Raw genomic sequence first — 22,991 nt, 5'->3', positions numbered from 1 at the left:
AATGAAAAAGGAGAAATTACAACTGATGCCATGGAACTACAAAATATCATCTATGAATACTATAAAAACATCTATGCACATAATGTGGAAAATGTGGAGGAAATGGAAAATTTGTAGAAACACACAGCGCCCCTAGGCTCAATCTGGAAGAAATAGTATTCTTGAAAAGACCAATATCAAGGACCGAAATTGAAGCAGCAATACAAAACCTTCCTAAAAAGAAAAGTCCCAGACCAAACAGTTTCACACCTGAATTTTACCAGACTTACAAAGAAGAACTGGAGCCTATTCTGTGGAAATTATTCCACAACATTGAGAGGATGGAATCCTGCCTAACACATTTTATGAAACCAACATCACCCTGATAGGACAGGAAAGGATGCAACAAAAAAAGAAAACTACAGACCAATATCCCTTATGAATATAGATGCTAAAATTCTAAATAAAATCCTAGCAAACCAAATTGGGGTGTTTATAAAAAAAAAATAATAATAATAATAATCCATCACGACCAAGTGGGCTTCATTCCAGAGATGTAGGAATGGTTCAACATAGGCAAATCTGTAAATGTAATTCACCACATTAATAGAAGTAAAAACAAAGACCATATGATCCTCTAAATAGACACAGAAAAAGCATTTGACAAAACTCAGCACTTTTTTATAAGAACGCTTAACAAAATAGGCATAGATGAGACTTACCTAAAAATGACACAAACCATATATGACAATCCCACAGCCAACATCATACTGAATAGGGAAAAATTGAAAGCATTCCCACTTAGAATGGGAACCAGACAAGGTCGCCTCCTATCACCGCTTCTATTCAACCTAGTGCTGGAAATCCTAGCCAGAACGATGACACAAGAGAAGCAAATCAAGGGCATCCAAATGGGGGCAAAAGAGGTCAAACTATCGCTCTTTGCTGATGATAGGATCTTATATCTAGAAAACCCAAAGATTCTTCCATGAGACTACTGGAATTGATAAAGAAATTTAGCTAAGTCTCAGGTTACAAAATCAATGTACAGAAATCAGTAACATTCCTACATGCCAACAACAGTCAAACTCAGAACCAAATCAAAGACTCAATACCCTTCACAATAGCAACAAAGAAAATAAAATACCTAGAAATATATTCAATTAAGGAGGATAAAAACCTCTACGGGGAGAACTATGAAACATTGAGTAAGGAAATAGCAGAGGACGTAAACAGGTGGAAAACCATACCATGCTCATGGGTCAGTGGAATCAACATTGTTATACTACCCAAAGTGATCTACAGATTCAATATTATCCCTATTAAAATACAACATCATTTTTCACAGACATACAGAAAATAATTGTATGCTTCATATGGAACAAGAGAAGACCCTGTATAGCAAAAAGAACAAATTGGGAGTCATCAATTTACCAGACTTCAGCTACACTACAAGGCTATAGTAACTAAAACAGCATATTACTGGCACACAAACAGAGACATAGATCAATGGAACAGAACTGAGAACCCAAATAGAAAACCCTCCTCATATAGCCAACTGGTCTCTGACAAACCAGACAAAAATATATGCTGTTGAAAACAATCCTTATTCAATACTGGATAGCCACATGTAGAAGACTGAAATAGGATCCATACCTTTCACCTCTCACTAAAATGAACTCAAAGTGGATAACAGACTTAAACCTAAGTCATGAAACTATAGGAATGTTAGAAGAAAATGTTGGAAAAACTCTTATAGACATTGGCCTAGCCAAAGAATTTATGAAGAAGACCCCAAAGGCAGTAAGTGGGACCTGACCAAATTAAAAATCTTCTGCACAGCCTATCATGAGAGCAAACAAACAACCTACAGAATGAGAGAAAATATTTGCATGTTACTCGTCCGATAAAGGGCTGATATATAGAAATCAGGAAAATCAGCAAGAAAAAAAATCACACAACCCTGTCAAAAAGTGGGCAAAGGATATGAACAGAAACTTTTCAAAAGAAGATAGACTAATGGCCAACAAACATATGGAAAAATGCTCAACATTTGTAATCATCAGGGAAATGCAAATCAAAACCACAATGAGATATCACTTACTCTCCTGCGAGAATGGCCTTTATCAAAAAGTCCAAAAACAATAAATGTTAGCGTGGATGTGGAGAGATAGGAACATTCATACACTGCTGGTGGGACTACAAACAAGTACAACCTCTGTGGAATGTAATACAGAGATGCCTCAAAGACCTACCAGTAGAACTACCATTTGATCCAGCAATCCCATTACTTGGCATCTACCCTAAGGAACAAAAGACATTTTATAAAAAAGACAACTGCACTTGAATGTTTATGGCAGCACAATTCAAAATTGCAAAGATGTGGAAACAACCCAAGTGCCCATCAATACATGAGTGTATTAATACAATATGAAGTATGTATATCATGGAGAATTATTCAACAATAAGAAACAATGGTGATCTAGCATCTCTTGTATTATCCCAGATAGAGCTGGAGCCCATTCTACTAAGTATCACAGGAATGGAAAAACAAGCACTACATGTACTCACCATCAACTAGATATTAACTGATCCACACTTAAGGGAACATATAGTAATTACATTTATCAGGTGTTGGGCAGATGGGAGGAGGGGACACATATATACACACGTAATGGGTGTGGTGTGCACCATCTGGGGGCTGGACATGCTTGAAGCTCTGACTTGGGTAGGCAAAGGCAATATATGTAACCTAAACATTTGTACCTCTGTAATATGCTAGAATAAAAAATTCAAAAACAGATATTTTCATTAAGATAAGACACTGATTATAGACACCCTTAACCTAATAGAATCATAAGGTATGTATTCAGTTTATTTTTATTTTAGAATATGTAGAATTTGAGACAAGGTTCAAACTAACTCCATATATTTGAATTTGGGATCAGGATCCTTAATAACTCTATCTCATTAAAATTCAAAATCTTAGGCATTTCAAATTGAGTCACTAAAAATACTCATGGAGAAATTAACTAAAATTCTGAAGACCAACTTAATTCAGAGCAAGAAAAATTAAAATGGTCTATGTCCACATCTTATGTGTCCACCAGCAGCTTTGTCTATCTTAAATAAAAGAATATATGTGTGTGTGTGTGTGTGTGTGTGTGTGTGTGTGTGTGTGTGTGTGTGTGTGTGTATAATGTATTTGACAGAAGGCTACAGAAGTGCCCACATGAGGGCTAATTTCCAGTGAAAATTTAAATGGACACTTAGAGTAGACAAATTGACCAAATTTATGTTTTAAGTTTGGTTTAATTTTATGGTGTATTTTTTCAACCCAGTTAATTGCATGTGTGTATTTATAACCTGAAAAATCTCCCAGTGACAACTGTGAAAGATTGAGGAAATACAAAGCCACAGAGCTAAGCGAAATTAAAATAGTAACTTAGCTCAACCACATATATAGAAAACAAGACCAAAATATAAAACATATATTTTACTAAAAATATAAGTAAACCTAAATGCATGCTTTTACTCCCTTATACAAAGTCAAAAATTCCTAATATGCTTATGTGCTTTCACCGTACAACACCTAGTTGAAATTATTCTTTTCCTAGATTAGTCCTGCTCAAGGCCTGAAAGACTCCAGTATCAGAATGCTTGATGCTGTGCAGTTCCCTGCTCACTGTCTAATAAAGTGGTGACCCAATTTGTTACTGAAGCTTGCCTGGAGTAGGGCTACAAAAAATAAGAAAAAGGTAGAAGTATAGAAACTGAATATTTACTCATTCAAAAATCATTTGTTGACTATCTGAAACACAAAAGGAAGCTAGAGTAGACTGAAAGGTTAGTCAACAGAGAAGAAAAATAATAATGATGACACATGGAGATAGTAGAAATGACAAGTGGTTATGAGTATCAGTGATCAGTTAGGACCACCAGCAATTGAAGAATTTGGGTTAGTGCTCCTTGTAGCACAGGAGAACACAAGCCATGGGGAATATGAAGGAATCTTAGTAAGAGGGCATGTTAGGATTTATTATAGGTTTTGTGCTTGTGTTTAGTGTTTTGGGGGTGGGCCTTGCTGTGGATTACATACTGCTGGGAGGTTGGGATAACTCTACAATTGAGTATTGTAATCTTATCTAGAAGGAGGAAAGACTGAGTGAGGTAAAAACTGTAATTGATAAGAAGCAATGATTACTCATATTTGCTAGGATGGGGGATGTTTGATCATTTGGGTGGTTGCCAATATTTATGTTCTCATCTATTTTCAGATATAGTTATTATGGAGTAGTATTATTTTTATATAGATCCATTGTAGTCAAAGATTGACCTTATCTGATGTTAATGTTTTATGAAATTTTTGATGATCAATGGGAGAATACCGAGACCTAGTTATGAAGGCTGAGCCAGCTGGTAGCAACTCCAAGGCCTGACTGATAGTAGCAGGGAAGTTCCTGGATATTAGGTGTTACTTTTCTCTTTCTTAGGAGAGGGCACAAATACAAAGAAAAATAGTTGATATGTATTTATTGCACACATATTATATGACAGGAACTAAATGCTAAATGTTTTATGTGCATAATTCATTTAATATTCACAACAATCCTATAAATTATTATTTGAGTGCACATTATAAGTGAGGAAAATAAGGCTTAGAAAAATAAAGTTATTTGTTTAAAGTACCATCACCTGTAAAAAGTAAAGCAAGAATGGTGTTAGAACCTTAGACATGTCTGACCTTAGCGCAAATGCACTTAATCATTGCTTTTAAGAGAAAGTGGCTCTGAACACAACATTGGTACTTTGAGAGATCTGCTTCCCCATTAAAATATAAGGTACATGAGGGCAGAGAGTCTGCATTGTTCATATCTGAATTTTTCAGAACAAGCAGATTACTAATTTATCTAGAATGTTGCTTAAGAAATACTAATGATCAATTTAGTGAATGAGTTGATGGATGGAATCAAAAATTCACACTTGATCAGGGTCATGATTAATTAATTTCACTCTGTGTCCCAGGAAGTAGAAGGAAACCTTAAAATATTGATAATAGCTATTATACAGGTTTTGTATCATGTGATTTTTCTAACTTCCACATATATTAATATGTTCTATGGATAGATCATTTTTCACAGAAGAACACTGAGGTTCAAGTATGTTAAGTCTTCACCTAAAATGACATAACAAGGGACCAAACATAGGCTGGACTTTTGGCCTCACCATTTTTAAGTTCAGAGGATTATCTTCCAAACTGTGTATAGCCTTTCACTTTATAAGTCTGCAAAATGATTCAGGTAAGAGATGGAAAGGTTAAAATTGTTAGAATTTTTTTAAAAAACCAGCATTTATGAAATATTTGTAATTAATCATAATGTAACTATGACCAGTCCACAACTCTGTTTCCAATCCTGCTTTTTAGGTTATTATTCTCTGTTATTTTTGATAGCTTGTAGCTGTTTCAGTCCTTAAGACTGTAAGTAATTTACAGTCCATGTATAGATTTTAAAATTGTCTTTGTATACACATTTTTTTGCATTTAAATAATGTTGATGACTGAGCAACACTGCTAGTAGCTGGCTAAAAGCAATGATACTACAAACTCTTTGAAAGCAGCGAATGATTCATTCAGATGAAAGGTTTCAAGCTGTGTGATGAATTCAGGAAAACAAACCAATATTTTAATGAAAAATATATTAATATCAGCACACTGAGAAACATACTGAAACAGGGAATGGCCTCATTCTTATGTAATCCCCAAGAAATATGCCTTCCTATTGGCTCACTAGAAATATGACCAATTAGACTATATTTAGATTAAACTAGATATTCTGTTTATAGTGGACACTGAACTTCTGTAACCCAAAGCACTTTTCATCTTTCAAAGCATCAATTCTGCATTCTAACACATAATTTTTAAATTTATTTTGCAAATATAGATTTTATATACTAAATGGTCTCTGCAAATTACTTGAAAAGCATTGTGAAATTGAGTTTTAGTGTAAGTTACCTTTCTTTATCCCAGAGTTATGCTAGTTTCCACAAGTTTGAGTGCCATCACTATGTCAGCCTAATTGATTTTAAAAAGCTGTGTGTGTGTGTGTGTGTGTGTGTATGTGTGTATATGTGTGTGTGTGTATTTATATACATACACACATATAAGAGGTCTTCAAAATGTTCATGGAAAATGTATATTATTAAAAACTATGCATGAAGTTTAAAATGTTTTTGTACCAAAATAAACTCACACTAATTTATCATAACATGTCTGAAGAATATCCCGGTTGAGACACTAAGAACAATGCAAAATTTATGGTGAAGCTTGGGTGAAAGAATGCTGACAACATTGATGCCTTAAAAAAAAAGTTTATGGGGACAATGCCCCAAAGAAACCAGCAGTTTACAAATGGATAACTCATCTTAAGAAGGGACAAGATGATGTTAAAGATGAAGTCCACAATGGCAGACCATCCACATCAATTCTTGAGGAAAAAATTAGTTTTTGTTTTGCCCTAATTGAAGAGGTCTGACAATTAACAACAGAAACAAACCACCATAGACAATTCAATTGGTTCAGCTTATACAATTCTGACTGAAAAATTAAAGGTGAGCAAACTTTCCACTCAATGGTAGAAACCTTTGGGTCTAGATCAGCTACAGACAAGAGCAGAGCCTTCAATGGAAATTTTAAACAAATATGATCAACATCCTGAATAATTTGCTCAAAAAATTGTCATAGCAGATGAAATATGGCTTTACCAGTATGATCCTGAAGATATAGCTCAGTCAAGAGCAAAAGTCATGCTAGCACATTCCAAAAGTTTTTTGGGATGCTCAAGGCATTTTGCTTGTTCACTTTCTGGAAGACCAACAAATAACATCTTATCATCAGAGTGTTTTGAGAAAGTTAGTCAAAGCTTTAGGAGAAAAACACCCAGGAAAGCTTCACCAGAGAATTCTTCTCCACCATGACAATATTCCTGCTCACTCTTTTTGACATCTACCTTACAGTTCTGATTTGACTCCTTATAATTTCTGTTTCCTATTCTTAAAAAAAAAAATCCTTCAAGGTAACCCATTATTCTTTAATGTAAAAACCACTACATTGACATGGTTAAATTCCCAGGACCCTTAGTTCTTTAGGAATGGACTAAATGGACTAATTTACAAAGTTTATTGACATTCTTCATAATAATAGAAAAAATAATCCTAAAATTTACACGGAAGCACAAAAGACCCAGGATACCCAAAGCAATCTTCAGCAAAAAGAACCAAGCTGAAGGCATCACATTACGTGACTTTAAAATATACTACAAAGCTATAGTAACCAAAATAGCATACGTAGTACTAGCATAAATATAGACACATAGGACAATGGACCAAGATAGAGAAAAACAGAAATAAATCTACAAATTTAAAGCCAACTCATTTTCAACAAAGGTACTAGGAAAATGCATTGGAAAAAGGACAGTCTCTTCAATAAATAGTGCTAGGAAAACTGAGTATTCATATGTAAAAGAGAACAGGACGCTTATCTCTTGCCATATACAAAAATCTAATCAAAATTGATTAAAGACTTAAGGCTGAAATTACCACAAGAAAACACTGTGGAAACACTGCAGATCATTGTTCTAGGCAAAGATTTCTTGAGTAAGACCCCAAAGACACAGCAACCAAAGTGAAAATGGATAAATAGTATAATATTAAGCTAAAATCTTCTGCACAGCAAAGGAAACAAAGGGACAGCCCACAGAATGAAAGAATTTGTAAACTACATATATGACAAGAGATTAATAACCAGTATATAAAAGGAGCTCGAATAACTCAATAGGAATAAAAAAATCAAATTAGGCCAGGTGTGGTGGCTCACGCCTGCAATCCTAGCACTCTGGGAGGCCAAGATGGGTGGATTGCTCAAGGTCAGGAGTTCAAAACCAGCCTGAGCAAGACTCTGTCTCTACTAAAAACAGAAAGAAATTAATTGGCCAACTAAAAATATATAGAAAAAATTAGCTGGGCATGGTGGCGCATGCCTGTAGTCCCAGCTACTCCGGAGGCTGAGGCAAAAGGATCGTTTGAGCCTAGGAGTTTGAGGTTGCTGTGAGCTAGGCTGATGCCATGGCACTCTAGCCTGCGTAACAAAGTGAGACTCTGTCTCAAAAAATTAAAAAATCAAATTAAAACTGGACAAAAGATCTGAATAGACATTTCTCAAAAGAAGACATACAAATGGCCAACAGGCATATGAAAAAATTGCTGAAAATCACTGTAGAGAAATGAAAATCAAAACTATAATGAAATATTATCTCAAACTAGTTAAAATGGCTTTTATCAAAAATATAGGCAATAACAGATGTTGGTGAGAACGTGGAGAAAGGGAAACCCTCGTACACTGTTGGTGGGAATGTAAATTAGTACAGCCACTATAGAGAACACTATGGAGATTCCTCAAAAACCTAAAAATAGAACTATGTAATTCAGCAATCCAACTGCTGAGTATATATCCAAAAGGAAGGAAATTAGTATATTGAAAAGAAATCTGCACTCCCATGTCTATTGCAGCACTATTCACAATAGCCAAGATTTGGAATCAACCTAAGTGTCAATCAGTGGATGAATGGATAAAGAAAATGTGGTACATATACACAGTGGAACATTATTCAGCCATGAAAAGCATGGAATCTTGTCATTTGCAACAACATAGATAGAACTGGAGAACATTATCCTTCAGTAAATGGTTTGATTCATTTAACATAAATATCATATATTCTCATTCTTATTGAACTCATGGTGGTAGAAAGTGGCATGATAGTCCGGGTGTGGTGGCTGATGCCTGTAATCCTAGATTTCTGGGAGCTTGAGGCGGGAAAATCACTTGAGCTCAGGAGTTTGAGACCAGCCTGAGCAAGAGGGAGACCTGTCTATACTAAAAACAGAAAAATTAGCCAGGTACCACGGCATGTGCCTGTAGTCCCAGCTACTTGAGAGGCTGAGGCAGGAGGATTGCTTGAGCCCAGGAGTTTGAGGTTGCAGTAAACTACGATAATGCTACTGCACTCTACCCAGGGTGACAGAGTGAGACTCTGTCTAAAAAAAAAAAAAAAGGAATAAAGAAAGTGGCATTATTACCAGAGGCTAGGAAGGGTAGAAGGAGGGGGTAAAGAAAAGATGGTTAATGGGCACAAAACTACAGTTAGATAGAAGTAGTAAGTTCTAGTGTTTGGTAGCACTATAGAGCAACTATAGTTAACAATAAGTTATTATATATTTCAAAATAACTAAATGAGTAGAATTGGAATGTTCCTAACACAAAGAATTGATAAATGTTTGAGGTGTTGGATATCCCATTTGATCATTACGCATCCTATTTGATCCTATTTGATTATTACACATTCTGTGCTTATATCAAAATATCACACGTAACTCATAAATACGTACAGTTATGTATCCATATTAATTAAAAATAATTTTTTTTTTGAGACAGAGTCTCGCTTTGTTGCCCAGGCTAGGGTGAGTGCCGTGGCATCAGCCTCGCTCACAGCAATTTCAAACTCCTGGGTTCAAGCAATCCTACTGCCTCAGCCTCCCGAGTAGCTGGGACTACAGGCATGTGCCACCATGCCCGGCTGATTTTTCCTATATATATTAGTTGGCCAATTAATTTTTTTTCTATTTATAGTAGAGACGGGGTCTCGCTTTTGCTCAGGCTGGTTTCGAACTCCTGACCTCGAGCAATCCACCTGCCTTGGCCTCCTAGAATGCTAGGATTACAGGCATGAGCCACCATGCCTGGCCTAAAAATAAAAATTTTAAAACATAAAAATAAAATAAAAATACCAAATGATCCAGCAATCACACTTCTGGATATATACCCAAAGGAATTTAAAACACAATCGCAAACATTTATCTTTACTTCCATGTTAACTGGTACATTATTTAGAATAGCCAAGATATGAAAATAACCTAAATGACCTTTACCAGGTGAATGGATGTGATATACACACACACTTAAATACTATTCAACCACAATGTCATATTTTCGACACAATTGGGTTTCTCATAAGTATCCTAGTTCATGTACATCCGGATGCTAAATAATATCGTGTTTAAGTTTTGTGTTGCAAGAACAAATGGAATAAACTTGAATTATGCTACCAATAAATAAATAACTACTACTCAGCCTTAAAACAGAAGGAAATCCTGCCACTTTCACCAACATGGGTGGTGCTGGAGAACATTAAGTGAAATAAGCATGAAAAAGAAAGAAAAAGACTATGTAGAATCTAAAGCAGTCACTCTCATAGAGAGAGAGAATAGAATGGTGTTTGCCAGAGTCCACAGGGAAGAGGAATAGGAGGGTGTTGGTCAAAGGGTACAAAGTTTCAGTTATGCACAATAATTTCTGGAGATCTAATATACAGCCTAGAAATGTTTAAAAAAATACTGTATTGTATAAGTAAAATTTGTTAAAAGGATGGATCTTAAATATTCTCACCACACACACAAAGTTAGAAACTATGTAGAAGTGATGTTAGATATGTAGAAGTGATATGTTAATTAGCTAGAATGTGGTGATCATGCCACTATATATATATATACATATCTTACAACATCAAGTTCTACAGTTTAAATAATAATATTTACCATTTGTGTATGTCAATGATATGTCAATTAAGCTGTGAAAAAATTTTTGAAAAAGTCTTGAACTTGATGGAGTTTATGTTGACAAAGTTTACACTTTTATTTTTATCTTTTAATTACATTTTTTCCACAAACTTTTTGAAATGCTCTCAGAGTTGGTTGGTCCTTGATACCATTCAACTCTTTCACTTAGTAGAATGACAAAACTAAAACAAAAAGTTTCATTGATTTACTAAAGATAGAAATTTTATAAGCCACAGAACCCATACTAGAACTCAAGTGTTTAGATGCCCAGTGAAGCATTTTGTTCCCTATACCCTTTCAATAAGTGATATACACACACACACACATATATATATGAGTGTCTGTGTGTATGTGTGTGTGTATATATATATATTTAAAATATTAGGAAATACCATACAATATGCTTTTCAAACTACTGTCTCACTATGGTTCTGGATCCCAGCACCCTGTTTCAATAAGTGAAATCTCTGTAATCCTAGCACTCTGGGAGGTCACGGCAGGCGGATTGCTCGAGGTCAGGAGTTTCAAACCAGCCTGAGCAAAAGCGAGACCCCGTCTCTACTATAGATAGAAAGAAATTAATTGGCCAACTAATATATATAGAAAAAATTAACCAGACACGGTGGTGCATGCCTGTAGTCCCAGCTACTTGGGAGGCTGAGGCAGGAGGATTGCTTGAGCCCAGGAGTTTGAGGTTGCTGTGAGCTAGGCTGATGCCACGGCACTCACTCTAGCCTGGGCAACAAAGCAAGACTCCTGTCTCAAAAAAAAAAAAAAAAGTGAAATCTAACCCATATAAGTTGATTGATTAGCTACTCACTTCTTGTTTGCCTTTACACATTCCTTTGGTATATCTCTGCTTGATAAAGTAATACAGTCATGCGCCACATTAATGATGTTTTGGTCAATACCAGACCAAATATATGATAGTGGTTGCATAAGATTATAATAGAGCTGAAAAATTCCTATTGCCTAGTAAAGTCATAGTGATTGTAGCAACACATTCCTCATGTTTGTGGTGATGCAGGTATAAAAAAAAACAACCCGTTTTGCCTGTCATATAAAATATAGTATATACAATTATATCAAGTACATAATACTTGATAATGATAATAAAGGATGTTACTGGTTTATGTATTTACCGTGCTGTACTTTTTAGAGTGTACTTCTTCTACTTATTAAAAAAAATCTGTAAATCAGCCTCAGGCAGGTCCTTCAGGAGATATTCCAGAAGAAGACATTATTATATCATAAGAGATGACAGCTCCGTGCATGCTATTGCCTGTGGACACCTTCCAATGTGACAAGATATGGAGGTGGAAGACAGTGATGCTGATGATCCTGATCCTGTGTAGGCCTAGGTTAACATGTGTGTGTCTCCATTTTAAACAAAAATGCTTTAAAAAGTAAATATATATATATATATATGTATATATATATATATATATATAAAAAGGAAAAAATATTTTTGTATAGCAGCACAATGTGTTTGTGTGTCAAGTATTACTACAAAAAAGTTTTAAAAAAATTAAAAGTTTTTAAAGTAAAAATGTTACTAAGGTTAATATATTCTTGAAGAAAGAAAAAAATTGAATAAGCTTATTGTAGCCTAAATGTACAGCATTTATAAAGTCTGCAGTAGTATACAGTAATGTCCTAGGATAGTCCTTCACATTCATATACTACTCACTCACTGGCTCACCCAGAGCAACTTCCAGTCTGTAAATTCCATTTATGGTAAGTGTCCTATACAGGTACACCATTTCTTTTTCTTTTGTACCTTATTTTTCTATCTCATTTCTATGTCTATGTTGTTTAGATATATTTAGATATGCAAATACTTATAATTATATTACAATTACCCACAGTATTCAGTACAGTAGTATGTTGTACAGGTCTGTAGCCTGTGAGCAATAGGCTGTACCACGTAGGTTTGTGTGAATACACTTCGTGATATGCACACAATGACCAAATTGCCTAATGATGCATTTCTCAGAACATATCCCCACTATTAATGATGCATGAGTGTATTTAAATATTTATACAAGTTTACAAAACAGGAAGAGATTATATGTTATATTTTCCCCCTTTAAAAAAGGCTTCAAATAGCATAATTATCATGTTCATATACAGCTTTTTCGTCTGTGAATGATTTTTAAAAATTGTATCTGACCTTGAATAAAGCAATATTCATGACCTCAATCCATTACTACAAATATCAGTCATATTTTTTCAAGCAAGTGGATTTTAATTTAGCATAATTTTCTACCAAAAATAAAAATATATAAAATCTGTGAGCTGGTCACTCATTATTATTTACTTACATCTAACTAAACATTTGTATATGGAATTTCATAGTCAGGTCATATGCCTTTAAGTAGAAAAGCGAAACAGAGGAATGGAACATTCTGTTGACAGGTACATGTGAATCAATCTGGTTTCATTCAAAGGAAAATAATCAAGCTCTTTCAAATAATATAAAATGCAAAGTGATTGCATGTTGGAGGGGAGGGGACCCTATCAGCTTCTCTTCTCAGAGAAATAATTGCCATTTTCTAGCTGGAGGAACATATGCTGCAGCTTATCTTGTGACTTCTCTGCAGTCTCTGATATTTATTAACAGTTGATTTTCTGTAGTTGCTCTTCTTCCCCTTCTTCCCTCCTCTAGTGTAAATTCGTTTTCCCAAATCTACATCTAGCCTCCTTTTTCTTATCAGTGGTGGAAAAGGATGATTAGTCCATTATTGGTTTTGAAGAGTCTTTCATATTAAGTGGTGCAGCTCTGGTTTCAGGCAGACATTTAATGGACTCTGTTTGTTTTGTTCTTTGTCTCATCATCTTAATCAAAGCCCTCTGAGACAGATGCTTTTGTAGTTACAAACAAGAATAAAGAGAAATGATGAATTATTGCTTCCACAGAAAATGCAGTATTCATTAGGAATTTCTGTTGGGATTGAAACCAGGTTGACTTCAAACATGTGAAAACAATTGTGCTCACCTATGAAATATCTTTTAATTACTAAGATACCTGTCTTCTGAGTCTCTTATTAGTCTAGTACCTAAGCAGTGTCCTTCTTTTGGTGCTCAAGCTTCACTGTATTGTTGCAAGGTAGCTAGTGGAAGATTTTAAGCTCTTGAGTTTATTTTTTTAAATGAGAACTGCACTCCTCCTTTCTCCCTAACACTTCACAATTTTTTCTTGCAGCTTTTTTTTCAGCTCTGCTATATAAAATTTAACATTAACTCCCTGATTTACTGAACAGACACTGCCCTAGATTCCTGATATTGAACAACTATGGGAAAAGTGTAGGTGTCATGCTCTCGTTTTTAGATTCAGATGATTCAAAATAGCCTGAAAGTCCCAGTCTCACACTTGCTCCCCACTCCTTTGATCATATTTTGATAAATTTTTCAGAGGCAGTACAAGAATTGGGTTAGCTATTTAAGTAGAAGTCAGTTTATATTGGGAAAACATAAAAATGGTCTAATAAAAACCCATGTTTCTCCTTAATAGACAAATCAAGTTTTCTGTTATCTGCAAAAATCAAAGAGATACAAAATGCCAACTTCCCAGTATCCTAAATATTGATCACTACTATGTGTTTAATTCTGTTTTATTTATATTTAGAGATCCTTGCCCACACTAATATAAATATTATATAATTAATTGATCCAAGGAACTAAAGTATGAATTTGACTCTTATGTGGCTTTGGGTTCAACCATATTACAATGCTGCAGTAAAGAAAGAATTAAAACATTGTTTTCAACTTCAGATATGGTCATCATCAGGCATCTCTGGCATAATGTTAAATATACTTCTCTTATTGGTACAGTATACTTAGATAGGGAAATACTCATAAAATGTATTAGTTATCTCTTGCTGCATAACGAATTACCCCACAACATAGTGACTTGCATTAAACTTTTATAAGTTCATAGTTTCTGTGGTTCACAAATGGAGGTAGCTTAACTGGGTGCCTCTGGCTCAAGGTCTCTCACAAGACAGCAAGCAAGGCATCAGCCAGGACTAGGGGCATTTGAAGGCCCAAATGGAAGAGGAACCACTGCCAGTCTTACTAACATGGCTTTTGGTAAGGCTCAGAAGATCCACTTCCAATGTCTTTCATATGATCATTGACAAGCCTCCAGTACTCTGATGTAAGCCAGAGAAATTTGTCTTTTGCCACATGGCGGCTGGCTTTCTCCAGACCAAAGTCTCTGGGAGAGAGAATGAGACACGGTGAGTAAAAAATAAGCCATAGTGTTTTTATAATCTAATCTAATCAGCAACATCCCATCACTCTTGCAGCATTCTTTTCATTAGAAGCAACTCGCTAGGTCCAGCTCACATTCAAGGGGAGAGTACTACACAAGTGTATGAATGCCAGGAGTTGGGAATTGGGGTGATGCATTTTAGAAGCTGCCTACTACAGTTCACCCTCTGGCCCCCAGTGGTTCATGTCCCTCACACATGCAAAACAGGCTCACCCTTTTAATAATCAATCCGGACATGCAAAGTTATAAGGCAGTAGTAATTCTAAAATCTTAGAACTGTGTTGTTTTAAGTCACCATTTCTCAATCATACTGCATATTCTTCGTGGTTGCTGCCATAGTCCATTTTATGCTGCTATTATAGAATATCTGAGACTGGGTAATGTATAAAGAATAGAAATTTATTGGCTCATACTTCTGGGGGATAGGAAGTCTAATATCAAGATTCTGGCATCTTGCTAGGTCCTTTATGTTGTGTCATCCCATGACAGAAGTCAGAAGGGTAAGAAAGGCCTAACTCATCCTATCATGAGGAACTCATCTCCTTGATAACAAACCCACTCCTGTGATAACAGCATTAATCAGAGACCTCATGACCTAATCACCTCTTAAAGGCCCAACCTCTCAACACTGGTGCATTGGGGATTGAGTTTCCAACACATGAACTTTGAGGGACATATTCAAACCATAGCAGTTGGCTAAGGATTCTTCTCATGTTGTCCTCCCTCAGGGAATCTCCAACATTACTGGCCCAAAAAGGAGGGGAGATAAAATTGAACGCTGGCTGTTAAAGGTGTCTACATGGAAGTGCCACATCTTACTTCTACTCAAATCACATAGCCACACTAATCTCAAAGGCACAAGGAGGTTCACCTCCTATCCTGTTCCTGGAAATAAGAGAAATAGCAATATCAATGAACAACCCAAGATACAAACATAATGGACAAAGTTATTTATTTCACCTCTACCTAACTAAGTATATACCAAAATGATCAAGGGCCAGATTTTGACTTAATTCAAAAATATTTACCATTTATTATTGCATGCTAGGCTTATGCAAAATGCTAAAGACAAAAAGCAAAGAAAGAAGCAGTACCTACTTTCTGCTTTTACAATAGAGAGGGCAAAGAGATAAACATATGGACTATTATAAAATAGAAATCATAAAATGTTAAAACATAATAGAGGCATCTAACATAGATTTAAGGAGAGAAGGGATCAGAGAGGACATTTTGCAGGAGATAAATACTGATGAGTTCTGAAGGATGTGGAGGAATAAGCCAGGTAATGAAAGTGAAAGGAAAAATATTTCAATGCTCTTTAATAAAACAAATTTGTGATCAGTATCTTCTGGATTAAAAAGCCTGGTTTCCTCCGTATCTGCGGTTAACTATTGCCTTAGCCCAAACAAGTCACTGAGCACCTGTACGCCTTGACTTCCTCATCTGTGAAATGAGAAGGTTTAATTAGATGTTGTTCAAGGCCTCTTTCAACTATAAAATTCTATGATTATTCCTGACTCTAGAGGATATATTTTCAAAAGCACCTTCTATATGATAATTATAAAATAATTACCTTATAAAGCAATCACTTTCTAAAACAGTTCAGTAAACACCTATGGAAAATTCCCCATATCTGAAAATAGTGGAATTGTTTTTGCATCTCTTTTGAGACACAATATGTTCAAAATTAATCACTAAAAGAATAAAATGTAATTTAGAATAGACTGATATGAAGTAGTTCTTCATAGCAAGCTTCCTGCGACCTTTATCATCTTTAATTCACCACCATAAGAATTTCTGATGATTCTCACGTGTAAAGAGACTCTTCCTATTTTATGAGTTGGATTTGTTTATTTGTTCATGAAAAGACTCCAAGACTTGCACACACAAAGTTTATTCTGCACTGGAATTCTGTGTCCAGGTTGACTTGCATTCTCATAATTCCACAGAACACCTTGCTCCTCATTAAGCCTCCCAACACTTTAAGGATCCTCCTACTTCCAGGGAAAAATGATTTATGGTGACATTCACATCTTCCTCCCCTCATGGCACAACCATTATTCTCCTACCAGTCAACAAATACTGCCACCAAACACTGGCAAAGATGATATGCAACAGAAATACTCATATATAGCAGGGGAGTATAGTTGTTACAACCACTTTGAAAAACAATTTGGCGTTATCCATTAAATTGAACATATGCATACCAGATGATCCAGCAATTCCACTTCTCATTTTATACACCATATGTACCAAGAAATATCTGTTTATTGCAGCATTAATTGCAATTGCTCTAAACTGGAAATAACCAAATATCCATCAGCAATAAAATGGATACATAAGGCGTGGTATTATTGTATATTCAGACAATATTTGACGAACTATAATATGAATGTTAGTAACAACCATAATGTTAACTAAAGACACAGAATAACATGTAATATATGATAACATTTATGTAATGCTCGAGGCAGCTCTAAATGGCAGAGTTAGAAATCAAGATAGTGTTTGTTTACTGTTAATGAGGCGGGAAAAGTGGGATTGGAAGGAAATATGAGGTATGTAGCACTAGAAACGTTCTGTATCTTGAACTGGATGGTGGTTACTCTGGTGTTTGCTTTTATATGACTCAGCATTTATGCACTTCTCTATAAATGCATTATGCTTTGATTTTAAAAAAAATTTTAGTTACCTCTTGCTTTTCTTAAGACAAAAGGATTCAGGCTTCCAAGAAGTCCTGCTTGTTCTGTAAATGGAACCATGTTGAAACATATATACACACAAGCGAAAACACATCAAAACAAAAATCCTCCTCTTCTTTAGTAATGAGGGGCAAAATTTATTTTCCAGTTTATATATCCTACCATATGTCTTATGAAAACTTTAGTAATCTTTATCATTTTTCCAAGTTTGAAATCTCATGAAATGTATTAGAATTGAGTAAGTTGCAATGTGGGTTAAGGTAGTACTTATTGTGCATGAACAGTGCTCCAAATCATTCAGTCTATTTCATAAGAGACTTATAAGGAAATAAGAGATGACATTAGAACAAGGATGGGGGGAAGAAGGGAGGGAGGAAATTTTATGTCACTTAGGGAGTACAACATGTTTTTCAAACAAAGCTTAAAAACATACTAATTCACTTCTCCTGGCTTTCTGCTGTATAATCTACATGTGAAAAAGGTTCTTGATAGGTAATTTTAGTTATTTCTAATTTTATTTTTTCCTAAAGTTTGCTTACCTAGTATATAAAGTAATGCAAGGGGCTGACTTTATACTTGAATCTGTGAAATATGAAAACAATGACTAAAGAGGAATATGTACAATTATAAATAAAAGAGATGAAAGTTTCCTAATGAAATCTTAATATGTCATTTTAAACTACTTTAAAAGGTCACAGCTGCTTGTGCTAACATAGAATCTTTTTTTAAATATACACTATGTTGATAATCAGGATTTTTTTTTTTTTTTTTTTTTTTTTTTTGGTGCTTTAGAATAGTGTGAGCAGCAGAAGTAAACTTCACAGGAAGTAAACCTTTTTCTAATTTAAATAGAGGTGCAGAAAGCATTACGCTACAGCATATAAAGTGAATTCCAGAGTTTCTGGAAGGTTTTGTACGTGAGATGACAACCTCACTGGGAACTGAAGGAGGGATCAGAATTGAATGTGTTAAAAAGAGTTGAGAAGAAAATATTCTAAACAGAAGAAAGCAATTCTGAAAACACCACCACAAACTAGAATCATTAGGGTAGATTTAAAATACATTTTTACCAGAAGTGAAGTGCTTTAATTATTATATTTTCATATAATAGACTCATTAGTTACTAATAAAACTTGGAATTCAGGCTATTACCCAAAGAACACCATATAACACAGATAAAAAATCATCTCGAGCAAATTTATTTTTATGTATAAGAATGTAAGATGTACATGATCTAGTTAATTCCATTTAAAAAATAGAAGATATTCTTCAGTTGCAAAACACAAAAAGTAAAGGGCTATTTCTAAAGCGTTTGTTATTTCTGCAGGGGTGGAAAGCTGGGTTTATGACAAAAGTAAATGGGAGCCTTCAAAACTTCCCATGCACATATGTAAATCCTATGAACTGTATCTGGTAAGATAATACATCTCATCATGAACAGACCTTCCTTTGAAAGTTATGGACTTTTAGCTCTTAGTTTCCTCAGCCACAACAATCAGTCAGAAGTTGGGCAAAAAATGGGGAAATGAGAAAACTCTTACCATCAAACAGTTCCCTTCTTGTTTTGTTTCATTCTTTCACCCACATTGGGCATGTTCTATGAACTGAAATCTGCCTACTTGAACTAAATCAATTGCTAAAAATCTAATTTTCTTCTGCTTATGAGAATTTATTATCCATTTCCCCCCCCCCATCTCCAGAAAACAAAATTGGAACTTCTTAATAATTTACCATTTTGATCAATCAGTGGAGAAAACTCAGTTGACCTAAACATTATGCATAACTTCGAAAGGACTAATCTTTTTTTTAATGTTTCTGGCTGATGTTAAATACTTTCTGCTGCCTCTTCTACCAGATTGATACATCATTAGCCTGATATTTGTCCTCTGAAAAGAAAGGTAGTTTTGTGATGGTCTGAGAAGCAAAAGAGTTATCTTAAATGTCTATAAAAACTTGTAAGAAATGACTTCGACTAGTAAATCCAATATGCATTTATCTGACACTAAAGAGAGAAATGCTTTACTAATACGTATTAACATCGATGTGAGTGAACTACAAATTTATTAAAGCTACCATAAAATCTAGCCTAAAAGTGGCATTCAGCAATCATCCAAATGAGTTGGGGAACAGACCTTGAGGATTTTCTACTTCAGGTCAAAAGGCAGCTTGCATGTCTGGCAGCAAAGGCTTCCTCTTCATTCCTCAGAAAGAAAGCAAGGAGATCTGATCATCTCCTTTAGTTTTCTTTACTTAAACAGGGCTGAAAGTGTAGGAAGCACGTCTCTGAAAGTTAAGTTCTGCCAAACGAGACTAAATTTAACCAGCCAAGTGAATAATAGTAAAGAGACAGATGGGTAGGATTTATGATGAGACCTTTTGGAAGTGGCCTCAAACAGGTGGTTGCCTAAAAGGAGTCCGTGGACATAGTGTTTTTGACTCTAGGAGTAAGGGGGAAAAAGAGATGTGTCGGCAAGAAATACATGGAGGCAAGCTGCCTGAGACTTGATATTGCTTGTCAGATGTCTCTATTTTTGTCTAAACTTCAAAAGCTGTTTCAATGTAATATGTGAAGAGCAGAAGGTCTTGGATTCTGTGATTGGTTATTGTTTTGAAAAGGAAAGAAAATTATCTTTCATTTTCTCTCTACTGGCATTAAATCCCCCGTGGAGGTTCAAAGGACATTCCAAATCACCACAACTGCAGCAAGGAGCATTCGAGCCCATTACTTCTAAGGTTGTGCAATATTCTTATTGTCTTACCAAAATCTACAAATACAGGCCTACAAAAACAGTTTTGCAAAAATGTTTCCATGATTCCACTTGCTTGGAGCTCCTAAGCAAAGCCCTAGTTTACCTTTAAGGTATTTTACCAAAGGATATTTGGAAACCCATGCTAAATAAAGCCTTGCACTCCCCCCTCCTAAAGGGATAACTACATTTAGAATAGTGGTTCCTATGACATTTTCATGGTATATTTTATCATATAAAATTCAAGTTATTTTAAAAAAATGGAGAGGGAGATGGTCATTATGTGCCATTTACCATGTCAAGGACTCAGCTAGAATAAAACTTCAACCAGTGGCTGTGGGGGTACTATCGTTTGCAATAAAGATTGAATATGGGACAGCAAACAAATCATAGTTTGCGTAGGCTAAGTGCTGTAACTAACATCCAACATTTTAATGGCTGAAAGAACTGAAATTTACTTCTCATTTATGTAAAACTCCAGTGCCTCTAGATGTTTCTAGTCAGGGTGAGGTGATGACTAGCCATCTGCATAATACTCTAGACCTTATCAGTGGGAGAGAGTGGTGATCCTGAAACTGTGACTGAAGGATCTTGTTCTTTCCATTGTATGGACCTTCCCTCCTCTAAGTCCTCAAGGATTTAACCTGTGGATAGGGAACACAGAAGGATTGTGTGCAAGACAATTTTCAGACCATATTCCACTATGAAGAATGCAGTCACACAATCACATCTAACTGCAGGGTGTAGTCTGGTGTAACAGGAGGAAAAGGGAAATGGTTTGGTGAACAACTTATCAGTTTGTGGGGCACAAGGTAACGTGACAAGGTGTGATAGGGGAGGACACAGAGCTGTTGGAGCATCTAGGAGAGTCATGTAAGTGAAACTTTAGCAGGTAGGATGCCAAGGAAGGTTTTCTGCATGAGATGACAACTTCACTGGGAACTGACAGAGGAATCAGAGTTGAACATGTTAAAAAGAGTTAAGAAGAAAATATTCTAGAACATGCATCCTCAGACTACGGCCCACGGGCCACATGTGGGTGTTTTTACCCGTGTGTTTTTTTTTACTTCAAAATAAGGTATGTGCAGTGTGTATAGGAATTTTTTTTAACTATAGTCCCGCCCTCCAATGGCCTGAGGGACGGTGAACTGGCCCCCTGTTTAAAAAGTTTGAGGACCCGGGTTCTAGACAGAAGAAAGCAATTCTGACAAGAAACACCAACACAAACTAGAATCACATTAGGGTAGACTTTAAATCTTGTAAAATGGTTTTGTTGAAGAATTTTTAAAATATGAGGTGTGGATTTTTTAAAATTAATAATGAGATTATTTTACATAAATGTAATGTTTCTAAGATTTGAACTTCTTTCATGCTTATTATTAGTTCCAGGATGAGTAGGATGGATGAGAATTCGCTTTAGCTTGGCTCCTAGCATTTAAGTGACCCCCGTTAACAGCTTAGGGGGCATCCCTTCTATAAAGACCAAAGGACGGATATTTTGAAATATATTGTGTAATTTTAGGAAGGATTAACCGAAACCTTCAGTGTACTTGATGACGTAAATATTGTAAGAAGGCAATTTAGCCATCTTATGTTGGACATGATAGTCTCAATTCAGTATTTTAAGGAATAGTCAATATTCACTGTTTTATACCCCGTGGGCCAAAGAGACCTCTATATTGGTTTTTGGCATTTCATTATTTCAATATTAGAGATGGTATTTCATAAAATTGATACCAGTTTCTAACCATATTGCTTTTTCTCCAGTCTCTCAATCCCTCTGAAAACATGGGATGACAATACATATCTTAAAGACAACCTAGGGTTTTAAATATTTTTTAAAAATAACTTAATTTCTCTCTTTCTAATTAGATTTTGAACGACTTCTTGAGGCCAGGGACTGTGTCTGAAAGCACCTACAGGGGTGAAAACAAGGTGAGTCCACAACACATTTGAACCCCTTCTCTTCTTTGGTCCTAGTAGATAATATAATACCAGCTATATAGTTGCACACAACAAATATTGGTTAGGATGGATGGGTGGATAAAATATTCATTTTATTCTATTCACCTGATATTTCCCTTATAAAATATACTAAAATTGAGTTGTTCGTTACTATAGGTGACAGTTTTTTTTTTCTAGAAGTAAAATTAAAATGCACTCATAACAATGGAACAAGTAGGAAATGATCTGCCAATGAGAGATTTATTTTTCAGTTATGAATCACAGATGATGTTAGGTGTAAATGTGAGAGAAATCTAACAATGGGTTAAAATTTTGAATTGGAGCAGCAGATGCCTATAGATTTAAACATTGGTTGAATTTAGCTGTTGCTGCTATGAAGTTATTAGCCCTGGGCAGTGATCTCGCCTACATACTTTATGTTGGTGTTCTGGAAGCCACAAAGCTATTTATTGTTAATGAGGGAATAAAGTGAGAAAACAGATTAATGAGCAGACTAGCAAATGTTAAAAAATCTAATCTCTGTTAAACAATAACAGGTTATCATATAAGACATTCAGTTCTCATTACTTTGTAACAAAATTTTTGCTATTAACACAGCTTTGTTTTCTTATATATCCTTTCTCTAATACAAACATTTCATCTATCATAATGATA

The 22,991-nt window shown here is 35.2% G+C and overlaps 1 protein-coding gene across 40 annotated transcripts in view; it reads left to right on the top strand.

The window, feature by feature from the left end:
* PTPRD (protein tyrosine phosphatase receptor type D) overlaps positions 1–22,991 on the top strand; it is a 2,082,753-nt gene that overhangs the window by 1,257,332 nt on the left and 802,430 nt on the right. For all 40 annotated transcript variants that reach the window (XM_076008727.1, XM_076008702.1, XM_076008696.1 and 37 more), the window contains one exon: positions 22,245–22,307. The gene's annotated coding sequence lies outside the window, so the exon portion shown is untranslated. The remainder of the gene's footprint in view (positions 1–22,244; positions 22,308–22,991) is intronic.

The sequence above is a fragment of the Microcebus murinus genome, chromosome 12, assembly GCF_040939455.1.
Source record: "Microcebus murinus isolate Inina chromosome 12, M.murinus_Inina_mat1.0, whole genome shotgun sequence".
Lineage (NCBI taxonomy): Eukaryota > Metazoa > Chordata > Mammalia > Primates > Cheirogaleidae > Microcebus > Microcebus murinus.
Note: the sequence above shows the minus strand (reverse complement) of the source record. Positions and strands in the feature narration are given on the sequence as shown.